The 13,376-nt window shown below is 43.7% G+C and overlaps 1 protein-coding gene across 3 annotated transcripts in view; it reads right to left on the bottom strand.

Moving 5' to 3' along the window:
* Nucleotides 1-13,376, bottom strand: part of LOC115183969 (1-phosphatidylinositol 4,5-bisphosphate phosphodiesterase delta-1) — a 117,803-nt gene that overhangs the window by 56,586 nt on the left and 47,841 nt on the right. The gene's annotated exons all lie outside the window — the stretch shown is intronic.

The raw sequence follows: 13,376 nt of genomic DNA, 5'->3' as shown, positions 1-13,376 counted from the left end.
TCTCTCGGAGGACCTGAGCCCTAGGACTACCTGGCATGATGACTCCTTGCTGTCCCCAGTCCACCTGGCCATGCTGCTGCTCCAGTTTCAACTGTTCTGCCTGCGGCTACGGAACCCTGACCTGTTCACCGGACGTGCTTGTTGCACCCTCGACAATTACTATGATTATTATTATTTGACCATGCTGGTCATTTACGAACATTTTAACATCTTGACTATGTTCTGTTATAATATCCACCCGGCACAGCCAGAAGAGGACTGGCCACCCCTCATAGCCTGGTTCCTCTCTAGGTTTCTTCCTAGGTTTTTGGCCTTTCTCAGGAGTTTTTCCTAGGGAGTTTTTCCCAGCCACCGTGCTTCTTTCACATGCATTGCTTGCTGTTTGGGGTTTTAGGCTGGGTTTCTGTACAGCACTTTGAGATTTCAGCTGATGTACGAAGGGCTATATAAATAAATTTGATTTGATTTGATTTGATGTATTCCAGTCTATAGAGAAACATAATGGGGATGTATTCCAATCTGGAGGGAAACATAATGGGGATGTATTCCAGTCTATAGAGAAACATAATGGGGATGTATTCCAATCTATAGAGAAACATAATGGGGATGTATTCCAATCTGGAGGGAAACATAATGGGGATGTATTCCAGTCTATAGAGAAACATAATGGGGATGTATTCCAATCTGGAGGGAAACATAATGGGGATGTATTCCAGTCTATATAGAAACATAATGGGGATGTATTCTAATCTATAGAGAAACATAATGGGGATGTATTCCAGTCTATAGAGAAACATAATGGGGATGTATTCCAGTCTATAGAGAAACATAATGGGGATGTATTCCAATCTGGAGAGAAACATAATGGGGATGTATTCCAGTCTATAGAGAAACATAATGGGGATGTATTCCAATCTGGAGAGAAACATAATGGGGATGTATTCCAATCTGGAGAGAAACATAATGGGGATGTATTCCAGTCTATAGAGAAACATAATGGGGATGTATTCCAATCTATAGAGAAACATAATGGGGATGTATTCCAGTCTATAGAGAAACATAATGGGGATGTATTCCAATCTGTAGAGAAACATAATGGGGATGTATTCCAGTCTATAGAGAAACATAATGGGGATGTATTCCAATCTGGAGGGAAACATAATGGGGATGTGGATGGGGATCTTTGTGGGCTATACTCGGCCTTGTCTTCGGACGGTAAGTTGGTGGTTGTAGATATCCCTCTAGTGGTGTGGGGGCTGTGCTTTGGCAAAGTGGGTGGGGTTATATCCGGCCTGTTTGGCCCTGTCCGGGGGTATCATCGGATGGGGCCACAGTGTCTTCTGATCCCTCCTGTCTCAGCCTCCAGTATTTATGCTGCAGTAGTTTATGTGTCGGGGGGCTAGGGTCAGTCTGTTACATCTGGAGTATTCTCTTGTCTTATCCGGTGTCCTGTGTGAATGTAAATATGCTCTCTCTAATTCTCTTTCTTTCTTTCTTTCTCTCGGAGGACCTGAGCCCTAGGACTACCTGGCATGATGACTCCTTGCTGTCCCCAGTCCACCTGGCCATGCTGCTGCTCCAGTTTCAACTGTTCTGCCTGCGGCTACGGAACCCTGACCTGTTCACCGGACGTGCTTGTTGCACCCTCGACAATTACTATGATTATTATTATTTGACCATGCTGGTCATTTACGAACATTTTAACATCTTGACTATGTTCTGTTATAATATCCACCCGGCACAGCCAGAAGAGGACTGGCCACCCCTCATAGCCTGGTTCCTCTCTAGGTTTCTTCCTAGGTTTTTGGCCTTTCTCAGGAGTTTTTCCTAGGGAGTTTTTCCCAGCCACCGTGCTTCTTTCACATGCATTGCTTGCTGTTTGGGGTTTTAGGCTGGGTTTCTGTACAGCACTTTGAGATTTCAGCTGATGTACGAAGGGCTATATAAATAAATTTGATTTGATTTGATTTGATGTATTCCAGTCTATAGAGAAACATAATGGGGATGTATTCCAATCTGGAGGGAAACATAATGGGGATGTATTCCAGTCTATAGAGAAACATAATGGGGATGTATTCCAATCTATAGAGAAACATAATGGGGATGTATTCCAATCTGGAGGGAAACATAATGGGGATGTATTCCAGTCTATAGAGAAACATAATGGGGATGTATTCCAATCTGGAGGGAAACATAATGGGGATGTATTCCAGTCTATAGAGAAACATAATGGGGATGTATTCCAGTCTATAGAGAAACATAATGGGGATGTATTCTAATCTGGAGAGAAACATAATGGGGATGTATTCCAATCTGGAGGGAAACATAATAGGGATGTATTCCAATCTGGAGGGAAACATAATGGGGATGTATTCTAATCTACTTTTTTATGCTTTAATTTGCATGCTGAGAATGTGGTGTTAATATACTGTAAAACTTAAATATAATATTTTCAAAATGTTCTTGAAATGTGCTGAGGATCTCCAAGACAAGGTAAAATACATGATGTGTGAACGTCAAAAGTGTATTGTGTTAAAGCTAAAATAAATATGCTATGAATGTCATATAAACGACTTATTTCATTCTTACAGCTATAAGGGGAACCTGTGCAACCTAATTTAAACATTGTATGAATGTCATCAGAACTGACTATATTTTGTGTTTTGGGAACCTATTTTGTAATTAACCACTCTGTTCTCACAACCTAATTACATGGTCTGGGAACCTTTAAACAACTCAGAAAGGCTGTTTTATCTAAATTCTTGCAACATCAAAGGAATGTTTTGTGCAGCCTGATACAAACATTATCTGAATGTCAGCACAAATCGACAGTTTTTGTGTTTTGGGAACATATCTCTTGTGATGTTCCCACAATGTTACCACAACCTAATGAAACATTCTGGGAACCTTTAATGAACAGACTAAATGTGTTCTGGGAATGTTCTAGTAACATCAGATTAATGTCTTTTTGCACCTGTGGTGGAAATTCTACCTTTAACTAATAATGAGGAGAGGCATAGTCAATAATCAATCAAGGTATTACTTTTATTAAAAATGTATTATAATAAGGAGGAGGGCGCACCACCCACGCTGTCACGCTCTGACCTAGGAGAGATGTGTTTTCTCTGTTTAGTTAGGTCAGGGTGTGATAGGTGGGTGGGCATTCTATGTTTTGTTTTTCTATGTTTTGGCCAGGTATGGTTTCCAATCAGAGGCAGCTGTCTATCGTTGTCTCTGATTGGAAGCCATACTTAAGCAGCCTGTTTTTCCCTGTGTTTTCGTGGGATCTTGTTTTTGTGCAGCTGTGTTTATTGCAGCCCCAGAACGTCACCTTTGTTTCAGTTTCACCTGTTTATTGTTTTGTCCAAGTTCACAAATAAAATATGTGGAACTACCGGCCCGCTGCGCCTTGGCTAATTTACGACAGGGAATTCGAAGACAGCACTCGTGACACACGCAGGTGAAATGAAGTGAGAGCCTCCTGTACAAAGAGTACGTAAGCCTTATATAGTCTAGCTATCTTATGCAAACACATGATCTTATGTATGTGTGTGTGTGTGTGTACAGAAGGAGAGACGGAACTGGGTTACGGGGTACAGGGGTTCTTCCTCTAACAGTAGCTCAACGGTTCCCCCAAGTTGACTATAATGAAAAGGTTGTCTCAATCTGTCGCAACGGAGTGAGGACAATAGGTGCCAAAGTGACAGGAAGTCACTCCAGACATACTTCCTCTGTCAGTAGCTCAACGGTTCCCCCAACTTGGGCAAGCAAGCACCTTTCGCTGTCGGCCCAAATGATGTATGTCTCACTCACTCACTCACACACACACACACACACACACACACACACACACACACACACACACAGACACACAGACACACACACACACAGACACACACAGACACACACACACAAAACATGAACCTTTCGCCCAGAAACAGGCTCCAAACATAACAACAGCTCTATCACTGGTGTGCAGAATATAACACTTTGCCGTGTCTCCAGTTAAGCGAAGATGAACCAGTTATTTTCTGTCATCTCTTGGGTAAGCACCCAGATATCATGGGGTCCTGCTACACACACAGAACAGTTAGAACAGGCCTCTTATTAATGTACACACACACTTTTCTATCTTATATGAGTTAGTTTCTTTAAGGTGGTAAATGACCTTTTAATGACGTCAGACCGAGGCTCTGCATCTGTCCTCATGCTCCTAGATCTTAGTGCCGCTTTTGATACCATCGATCACCACATTCTTTTGGAGAGATTGGAAACCCAAATTGGTCTACATGGACAAGTTCTGGCCTGGTTTAGATCTTATCTGTCGGAAAGATATCAGTTTGTCTCTGTGAATGGTTCGTCCTCTGACAAATCAATTGTAAATTTCGGTGTTCCTCAAGGTTCCGTTCTAGGACCACTATTGTTTTCACTATATATTTTACCTCTTGGGGATGTCATTCGAAAACATAATGTTAAATTTCACTGCTATGCGGACGACACACAGCTGTACATTTCAATGAAACATGGTGAAGCCCCAAAATTGCTCTCGCTAGAAGCCTGTGTTTCAGACATAAGGAAGTGGATGGCTGCAAATTTTCTACTTTTAAACTCGGACAAAACAGAGATGCTTGTCCTAGGTCCCAAGAAACAAAGAGATCTTCTGTTGAATCTGACAATTAATCTGGATGGTTGTACAGTCGTCTCAAATAAAACTGTGAAGGACCTCGGCGTTACTCTGGACCCTGATCTCTCTTTTGAAGAACATATCAAGACTGCTTCAAGGACAGCTTTTTTCCATCTACGTAACATTGCAAAAATCAGAAACTTTCTGTCCAAAAATGACGCAGAAAAATTAATCCATGCTTTTGTTACTTCTAGGCTCGACTACTGCAATGCTCTACTTTCCGGCTACCCGGATAAAGCACTAAACAAACTTCAGTTAGTGCTAAATACGGCTGCTAGAATCCTGACTAGAACCAAAAAATTTGATCATATTACTCCAGTGCTAGCTTCCCTACACTGGCTTCCTGTTAAGGCAAGGGCTGATTTCAAGGTTTTACTGCTAACCTACAAAGCATTACATGGGCTTGCTCCTACCTATCTTTCCGATTTGGTCCTGCCGTACATACCTACACGTACGCTACGGTCACAAGACGCAGGCCTCCTAATTGTCCCTAGAATTTCTAAGCAAACGGCTGGAGGTAGGGCTTTCTCCTATAGAGCTCCATTTTTATGGAATGGTCTGCCTACCCATGTGAGAGACGCAGACTCAGTCTCAACCTTTAAGTCTTTACTGAAGACTTATCTCTTCAGTAGGTCCTATGATTAAGTATAGTCTGGCCCAGGAGTGTGAAGGTGAACGGAAAGGCTGGAGCAACGAACCGCCCTTGCTGTCTCTGCCTTGTCGGTTCCCCTCTTCCCACTGGGATTCTCTGCCTCTAACCCTTTTACAGGGGCTGAGTCACTGACTTACTGGTGTTCTTCCATGCCGTCCATGGGAGGGGTGCGTCACTTGAGTAGGTTGAGCCACTGACGTGGTCTTCCTGTCTGGGTTGGCGCCCCCCCCTTGGGTTGTGCCGTGGCGGACATCTTTGTGGGCTATACTCGGCCTTGTCTTCGGACGGTAAGTTGGTGGTTGTAGATATCCCTCTAGTGGTGTGGGGGCTGTGCTTTGGCAAAGTGGGTGGGGTTATATCCTGCCTGTTTGGCCCTGTCCGGGGGTATCATCGGATGGGGCCACAGTGTCTTCTGATCCCTCCTGTCTCAGCCTCCAGTATTTATGCTGCAGTAGTTTATGTGTCGGGGGGCTAGGGTCAGTCTGTTACATCTGGAGTATTCTCTTGTCTTATCCGGTGTCCTGTGTGAATGTAAATATGCTCTCTCTAATTCTCTCTTTCTTTCTTTCTTTCTCTCGGAGGACCTGAGCCCTAGGACTACCTGGCATGATGACTCCTTGCTGTCCCCAGTCCACCTGGCCATGCTGCTGCTCCAGTTTCAACTGTTCTGCCTGCGGCTACGGAACCCTGACCTGTTCACCGGACGTGCTTGTTGCACCCTCGACAATTACTATGATTATTATTATTTGACCATGCTGGTCATTTACGAACATTTTAACATCTTGACCATGTTCTGTTATAATATCCACCCGGCACAGCCAGAAGAGGACTGGCCACCCCTCATAGCCTGGTTCCTCTCTAGGTTTCTTCCTAGGTTTTTGGCCTTTCTCAGGAGTTTTTCCTAGGGAGTTTTTCCCAGCCACCGTGCTTCTTTCACATGCATTGCTTGCTGTTTGGGGTTTTAGGCTGGGTTTCTGTACAGCACTTTGAGATTTCAGCTGATGTACGAAGGGCTATATAAATAAATTTGATTTGATTTGATTTGATTTGATTTAACAATCTCAAGACCAATGCCTAGGCTTCAAGAATATATTTCAGTACACAAGCATTAGTAAGGTTTAACAGAAAAAAAACATCACAACATAACATAGTAAGGGGACCATCTCCAGTATGTAGTGTAGTTTATATGGTGTTTTCACTCGGGGAACCAGCCCCAGTATGTAGTGTAGTTTATATGGTGTTTTCACTCTGTCACAACATAACATAGTAAGAGGACCATCTCCGGTATGTAGTGTAGTTTACATGTTTTTTTCACTCTGTCACAACATAACATAGTAAGGGGACCATCTCCAGTATGTAGTGTAGTTTACATGGTGTTTTCACTTTGTCACAACATAACATAGTAAGGGGACCAGCCCCAGTATGTAGTGTAGTTTATATGGTGTTTTCACTCAGGGAACCAGCCCCAGTATGTAGTGTAGTTTATATGGTGTTTTCACTCGGGGAACCAGCCCCAGTATGTAGTGCAGTTTACATGGTGTTTTTCACTCTGTCTCAACATAACATAGTAAGGGGACCAGCCCCAGTATGTAGTGTAGTTTACATGGTGTTTTCACTCTGTTACAACATAACATAGTAAGGGGACCAGCCCCAGTATGTAGTGTTGTTTACATGGTGTTTTCACTCTGTCACAACATAACATAGTAAGGGGACCAGCCCCAGTATGTAGTGTAGTTCACATGGTGTTTTCACTCTGTTACAACATAACATAGTAAGGGGACCAGCCCCAGTATGTAGTGTAGTTTACATGGTGTTTTCACTCTGTCACAACATAACATAGTAAGGGGACCAGCCCCAGTATGTAGTGTAGTTTACATGGTGTTTTCACTCGGGGGACCAGCCCCAGTATGTAGTGTAGATTACATGGTGTTTTCACTCGGGGGACCAGCCCCAGTATGTAGTGTAGTTTATATGGTGTTTTCTCTCGGGGAACCAGCCCCAGTATGTAGTGTAGTTTACATGGTGTTTTCACTCGGGGAACCAGCCCCAGTATGTAGTGTAGTTTATATGGTGTTTTCACTCTGTCACAACATAACATAGTAAGAGGACCATCTCCGGTATGTAGTGTAGTTTACATGTTTTTTTCACTCTGTCACAACATAACATAGTAAGGGGACCATCTCCAGTATGTAGTGTAGTTTACATGGTGTTTTCACTTTGTCACAACATAACATAGTAAGGGGACCAGCCCCAGTATGTAGTGTAGTTTATATGGTGTTTTCACTCAGGGAACCAGCCCCAGTATGTAGTGTAGTTTATATGGTGTTTTCACTCGGGGAACCAGCCCCAGTATGTAGTGCAGTTTACATGGTGTTTTTCACTCTGTCTCAACATAACATAGTAAGGGGACCAGCCCCAGTATGTAGTGTAGTTTACATGGTGTTTTCACTCTGTTACAACATAACATAGTAAGGGGACCAGCCCCAGTATGTAGTGTTGTTTACATGGTGTTTTCACTCTGTCACAACATAACATAGTAAGGGGACCAGCCCCAGTATGTAGTGTAGTTCACATGGTGTTTTCACTCTGTTACAACATAACATAGTAAGGGGACCAGCCCCAGTATGTAGTGTAGTTTACATGGTGTTTTCACTCTGTCACAACATAACATAGTAAGGGGACCAGCCCCAGTATGTAGTGTAGTTTACATGGTGTTTTCACTCGGGGGACCAGCCCCAGTATGTAGTGTAGATTACATGGTGTTTTCACTCGGGGGACCAGCCCCAGTATGTAGTGTAGTTTATATGGTGTTTTCTCTCGGGGAACCAGCCCCAGTATGTAGTGTAGTTTACATGGTGTTTTCACTCTGTCACAACATAACATAGTAAGGGGACCAGCCCCAGTATGTAGTGTAGTTTATATGGTGTTTTCACTCGGGGGACCAGCCCCAGTATGTAGTGTAGATTACATGGTGTTTTCACTCGGGGGACCAGCCCCAGTATGTAGTGTAGTTTACATGGTGTTTTCACTCGGGGAACCAGCCCCAGTATGTAGTGTAGTTTAAATGGTGTTTTCACTCGGGGAACCAGCCCCAGTATGTAGTGTAGTTTACATGGTGTTTTTCACTCTGTCACAACATAACATAGTAAGGGGACCATCTCCAGTATGTAGTGTAGTTTACATGGTGTTTTCACTCGGGGAACCAGCCCCAGTATGTAGTGTAGTTTACATGGTGTTTTCACTCGGGGGACCATCTCCAGTATGTAGTGTAGATTACATGGTGTTTTCACTCGGGGGACCAGCCCCAGTATGTAGTGTAGTTTACATGGTGTTTTCACTCGGGGAACCAGCCCGAGTATGTAGTGTAGTTTACATGGTGTTTTCACTCGGGGAACCAGCCCCAGTATGTAGTGTAGTTTATATGGTGTTTTTCACTCTGTCACAACATAACATAGTAAGGGGACCAGCCCCAGTATGTAGTGTAGTTTACATGGTGTTTTTCACTCTGTCACAACATAACATAGTAAGGGGACCATCTCCAGTATGTAGTGTAGTTTACATGGTGTTTTCACTCAGGGAACCAGCCCCAGTATGTAGTGTAGTTTACATGGTGTTTTCACTCGGGGGACCATCTCCAGTATGTAGTGTAGATTACATGGTGTTTTCACTCGGGGGACCAGCCCCAGTATGTAGTGTAGTTTACATGGTGTTTTCACTCGGGGAACCAGCCCCAGTATGTAGTGTACTTTACATGGTGTTTTCACTCGGGGAACCAGCCCCAGTATGTAGTGTAGTTTACATGGTGTTTTTCACTCTGTCACAACATAACATAGTAAGGGGACCAGCCCCAGTATGTAGTGTAGTTTACATGGTGTTTTTCACTCTGTCACAACATAACATAGTAAGGGGACCATCTCCAGTATGTAGTGTAGTTTACATGGTGTTTTCACTCGGGGAACCAGCCCCAGTATGTAGTGTAGTTTACATGGTGTTTTCACTCGGGGAACCAGCCCCAGTATGTAGTGTAGTTTACATGGTGTTTTCACTCTGTTACAACATAACATAGTAAGGGGACCAGCCCCAGTATGTAGTGTTGTTTACATGGTGTTTTCACTCTGTCACAACATAACATAGTAAGGGGACCAGCCCCAGTATGTAGTGTAGTTCACATGGTGTTTTCACTCTGTTACAACATAACATAGTAAGGGGACCAGCCCCAGTATGTAGTGTAGTTTACATGGTGTTTTCACTCTGTCACAACATAACATAGTAAGGGGACCAGCCCCAGTATGTAGTGTAGTTTACATGGTGTTTTCACTCGGGGGACCAGCCCCAGTATGTAGTGTAGATTACATGGTGTTTTCACTCGGGGGACCAGCCCCAGTATGTAGTGTAGTTTATATGGTGTTTTCTCTCGGGGAACCAGCCCCAGTATGTAGTGTAGTTTACATGGTGTTTTCACTCTGTCACAACATAACATAGTAAGGGGACCAGCCCCAGTATGTAGTGTAGTTTATATGGTGTTTTCACTCGGGGGACCAGCCCCAGTATGTAGTGTAGATTACATGGTGTTTTCACTCGGGGGACCAGCCCCAGTATGTAGTGTAGTTTACATGGTGTTTTCACTCGGGGAACCAGCCCCAGTATGTAGTGTAGTTTAAATGGTGTTTTCACTCGGGGAACCAGCCCCAGTATGTAGTGTAGTTTACATGGTGTTTTTCACTCTGTCACAACATAACATAGTAAGGGGACCATCTCCAGTATGTAGTGTAGTTTACATGGTGTTTTCACTCGGGGAACCAGCCCCAGTATGTAGTGTAGTTTACATGGTGTTTTCACTCGGGGGACCATCTCCAGTATGTAGTGTAGATTACATGGTGTTTTCACTCGGGGGACCAGCCCCAGTATGTAGTGTAGTTTACATGGTGTTTTCACTCGGGGAACCAGCCCGAGTATGTAGTGTAGTTTACATGGTGTTTTCACTCGGGGAACCAGCCCCAGTATGTAGTGTAGTTTATATGGTGTTTTTCACTCTGTCACAACATAACATAGTAAGGGGACCAGCCCCAGTATGTAGTGTTGTTTACATGGTGTTTTCACTCTGTCACAACATAACATAGTAAGGGGACCAGCCCCAGTATGTAGTGTAGTTCACATGGTGTTTTCACTCTGTTACAACATAACATAGTAAGGGGACCAGCCCCAGTATGTAGTGTAGTTTACATGGTGTTTTCACTCTGTCACAACATAACATAGTAAGGGGACCAGCCCCAGTATGTAGTGTAGTTTACATGGTGTTTTCACTCGGGGGACCAGCCCCAGTATGTAGTGTAGATTACATGGTGTTTTCACTCGGGGGACCAGCCCCAGTATGTAGTGTAGTTTATATGGTGTTTTCTCTCGGGGAACCAGCCCCAGTATGTAGTGTAGTTTATATGGTGTTTTCACTCGGGGAACCAGCCCCAGTATGTAGTGCAGTTTACATGGTGTTTTTCACTCTGTCTCAACATAACATAGTAAGGGGACCAGCCCCAGTATGTAGTGTAGTTTACATGGTGTTTTCACTCTGTTACAACATAACATAGTAAGGGGACCAGCCCCAGTATGTAGTGTTGTTTACATGGTGTTTTCACTCTGTCACAACATAACATAGTAAGGGGACCAGCCCCAGTATGTAGTGTAGTTCACATGGTGTTTTCACTCTGTTACAACATAACATAGTAAGGGGACCAGCCCCAGTATGTAGTGTAGTTTACATGGTGTTTTCACTCTGTCACAACATAACATAGTAAGGGGACCAGCCCCAGTATGTAGTGTAGATTACATGGTGTTTTCACTCGGGGGACCAGCCCCAGTATGTAGTGTAGTTTATATGGTGTTTTCTCTCGGGGAACCAGCCCCAGTATGTAGTGTAGTTTACATGGTGTTTTCACTCTGTCACAACATAACATAGTAAGGGGACCAGCCCCAGTATGTAGTGTAGTTTATATGGTGTTTTCACTCGGGGGACCAGCCCCAGTATGTAGTGTAGATTACATGGTGTTTTCACTCGGGGGACCAGCCCCAGTATGTAGTGTAGTTTACATGGTGTTTTCACTCGGGGAACCAGCCCCAGTATGTAGTGTAGTTTAAATGGTGTTTTCACTCGGGGAACCAGCCCCAGTATGTAGTGTAGTTTACATGGTGTTTTTCACTCTGTCACAACATAACATAGTAAGGGGACCATCTCCAGTATGTAGTGTAGTTTACATGGTGTTTTCACTCGGGGAACCAGCCCCAGTATGTAGTGTAGTTTACATGGTGTTTTCACTCGGGGGACCATCTCCAGTATGTAGTGTAGATTACATGGTGTTTTCACTCGGGGGACCAGCCCCAGTATGTAGTGTAGTTTACATGGTGTTTTCACTCGGGGAACCAGCCCGAGTATGTAGTGTAGTTTACATGGTGTTTTCACTCGGGGAACCAGCCCCAGTATGTAGTGTAGTTTATATGGTGTTTTTCACTCTGTCACAACATAACATAGTAAGGGGACCAGCCCCAGTATGTAGTGTAGTTTACATGGTGTTTTTCACTCTGTCACAACATAACATAGTAAGGGGACCATCTCCAGTATGTAGTGTAGTTTACATGGTGTTTTCACTCAGGGAACCAGCCCCAGTATGTAGTGTAGTTTACATGGTGTTTTCACTCGGGGGACCATCTCCAGTATGTAGTGTAGATTACATGGTGTTTTCACTCGGGGGACCAGCCCCAGTATGTAGTGTAGTTTACATGGTGTTTTCACTCGGGGAACCAGCCCCAGTATGTAGTGTACTTTACATGGTGTTTTCACTCGGGGAACCAGCCCCAGTATGTAGTGTAGTTTACATGGTGTTTTTCACTCTGTCACAACATAACATAGTAAGGGGACCAGCCCCAGTATGTAGTGTAGTTTACATGGTGTTTTTCACTCTGTCACAACATAACATAGTAAGGGGACCATCTCCAGTATGTAGTGTAGTTTACATGGTGTTTTCACTCGGGGAACCAGCCCCAGTATGTAGTGTAGTTTACATGGTGTTTTCACTCGGGGAACCAGCCCCAGTATGTAGTGTAGTTTACATGGTGTTTTCACTCTGTCACAACATAACATAGTAAGGGGACCATCTCCAGTATGTAGTGTAGTTTACATGGTGTTTTCACTCGGGGAACCAGCCCCAGTATGTAGTGTAGTTTACATGGTGTTTTCACTCGGGGAATCAGCCCCAGTATGTAGTGTAGTTTATATGGTGTTTTCACTCTGTCACAACATAACATAGTAAGGGGACCAGCCCCAGTATGTAGTGTAGTTTACATGGTGTTTTCACTCGGGGGACCAGCCCCAGTATGTAGTGTAGTTTACATGGTGTTTTCACTCGGGGAACCAGCCCCAGTATGTGGTGTAGTTTACATGGTGTTTTCACTCTGTCACAACATAACATGTGGTATCAGTAGTAGTGGTAGTAGTAGTAGTAGTAGTAGTAGTAGCAGTAGTAGTAGTGTCAGCAGTAGCAGTAGCAGTAGTAGTAGCAGTAGCAGTAACAGCAGTAGTATCAGTAGCAGAAACAGCAGTAGAAGTAGCAGCAACAGTAGTCGTAGTAGTAATAATACTAGTAGTAGCAGTAGTAGCAGAAGCAGTAGTATTGTAGCAGTAGTATCAGTAGTAGCAGTGGTAGTAGTAGTAGCAGTACTATAGCAATAGTAGCAGTAGAATAGTAGCAATAGTAGTAGTAGTAGTAGTAGTAGTAGTAGTAGTAGCAGTAGTAGTGGTAGTAGTAGCAGTAGTAGTATCATCAGTAGTAGTAGCAGTAGTAGTAGTGTCAGCAGTAGCATTCGTAGTAATAGTAGCAGTAACAGTAGCAGTAACAGCAGTAGTATCAGTAGCAGAAACAGCAGTAGAAGTAGCAGCAACAGTAGTCGTAGTAGTAATAATACTAGTAGTAGCAGTAGTAGCAGAAGCAGTAGTATTGTAGCAGTAGTATCAGTAGTAGCAGTGGTAGTAGTAGTAGCAGTACTATAGCA

The sequence above is a fragment of the Salmo trutta genome, unplaced genomic scaffold (assembly GCF_901001165.1).
Source record: "Salmo trutta unplaced genomic scaffold, fSalTru1.1, whole genome shotgun sequence".
NCBI lineage: Eukaryota > Metazoa > Chordata > Actinopteri > Salmoniformes > Salmonidae > Salmo > Salmo trutta.
The sequence above is the reverse complement of the archived record's forward strand: the minus strand, read 5'-3'. Positions and strand labels throughout refer to the sequence as shown.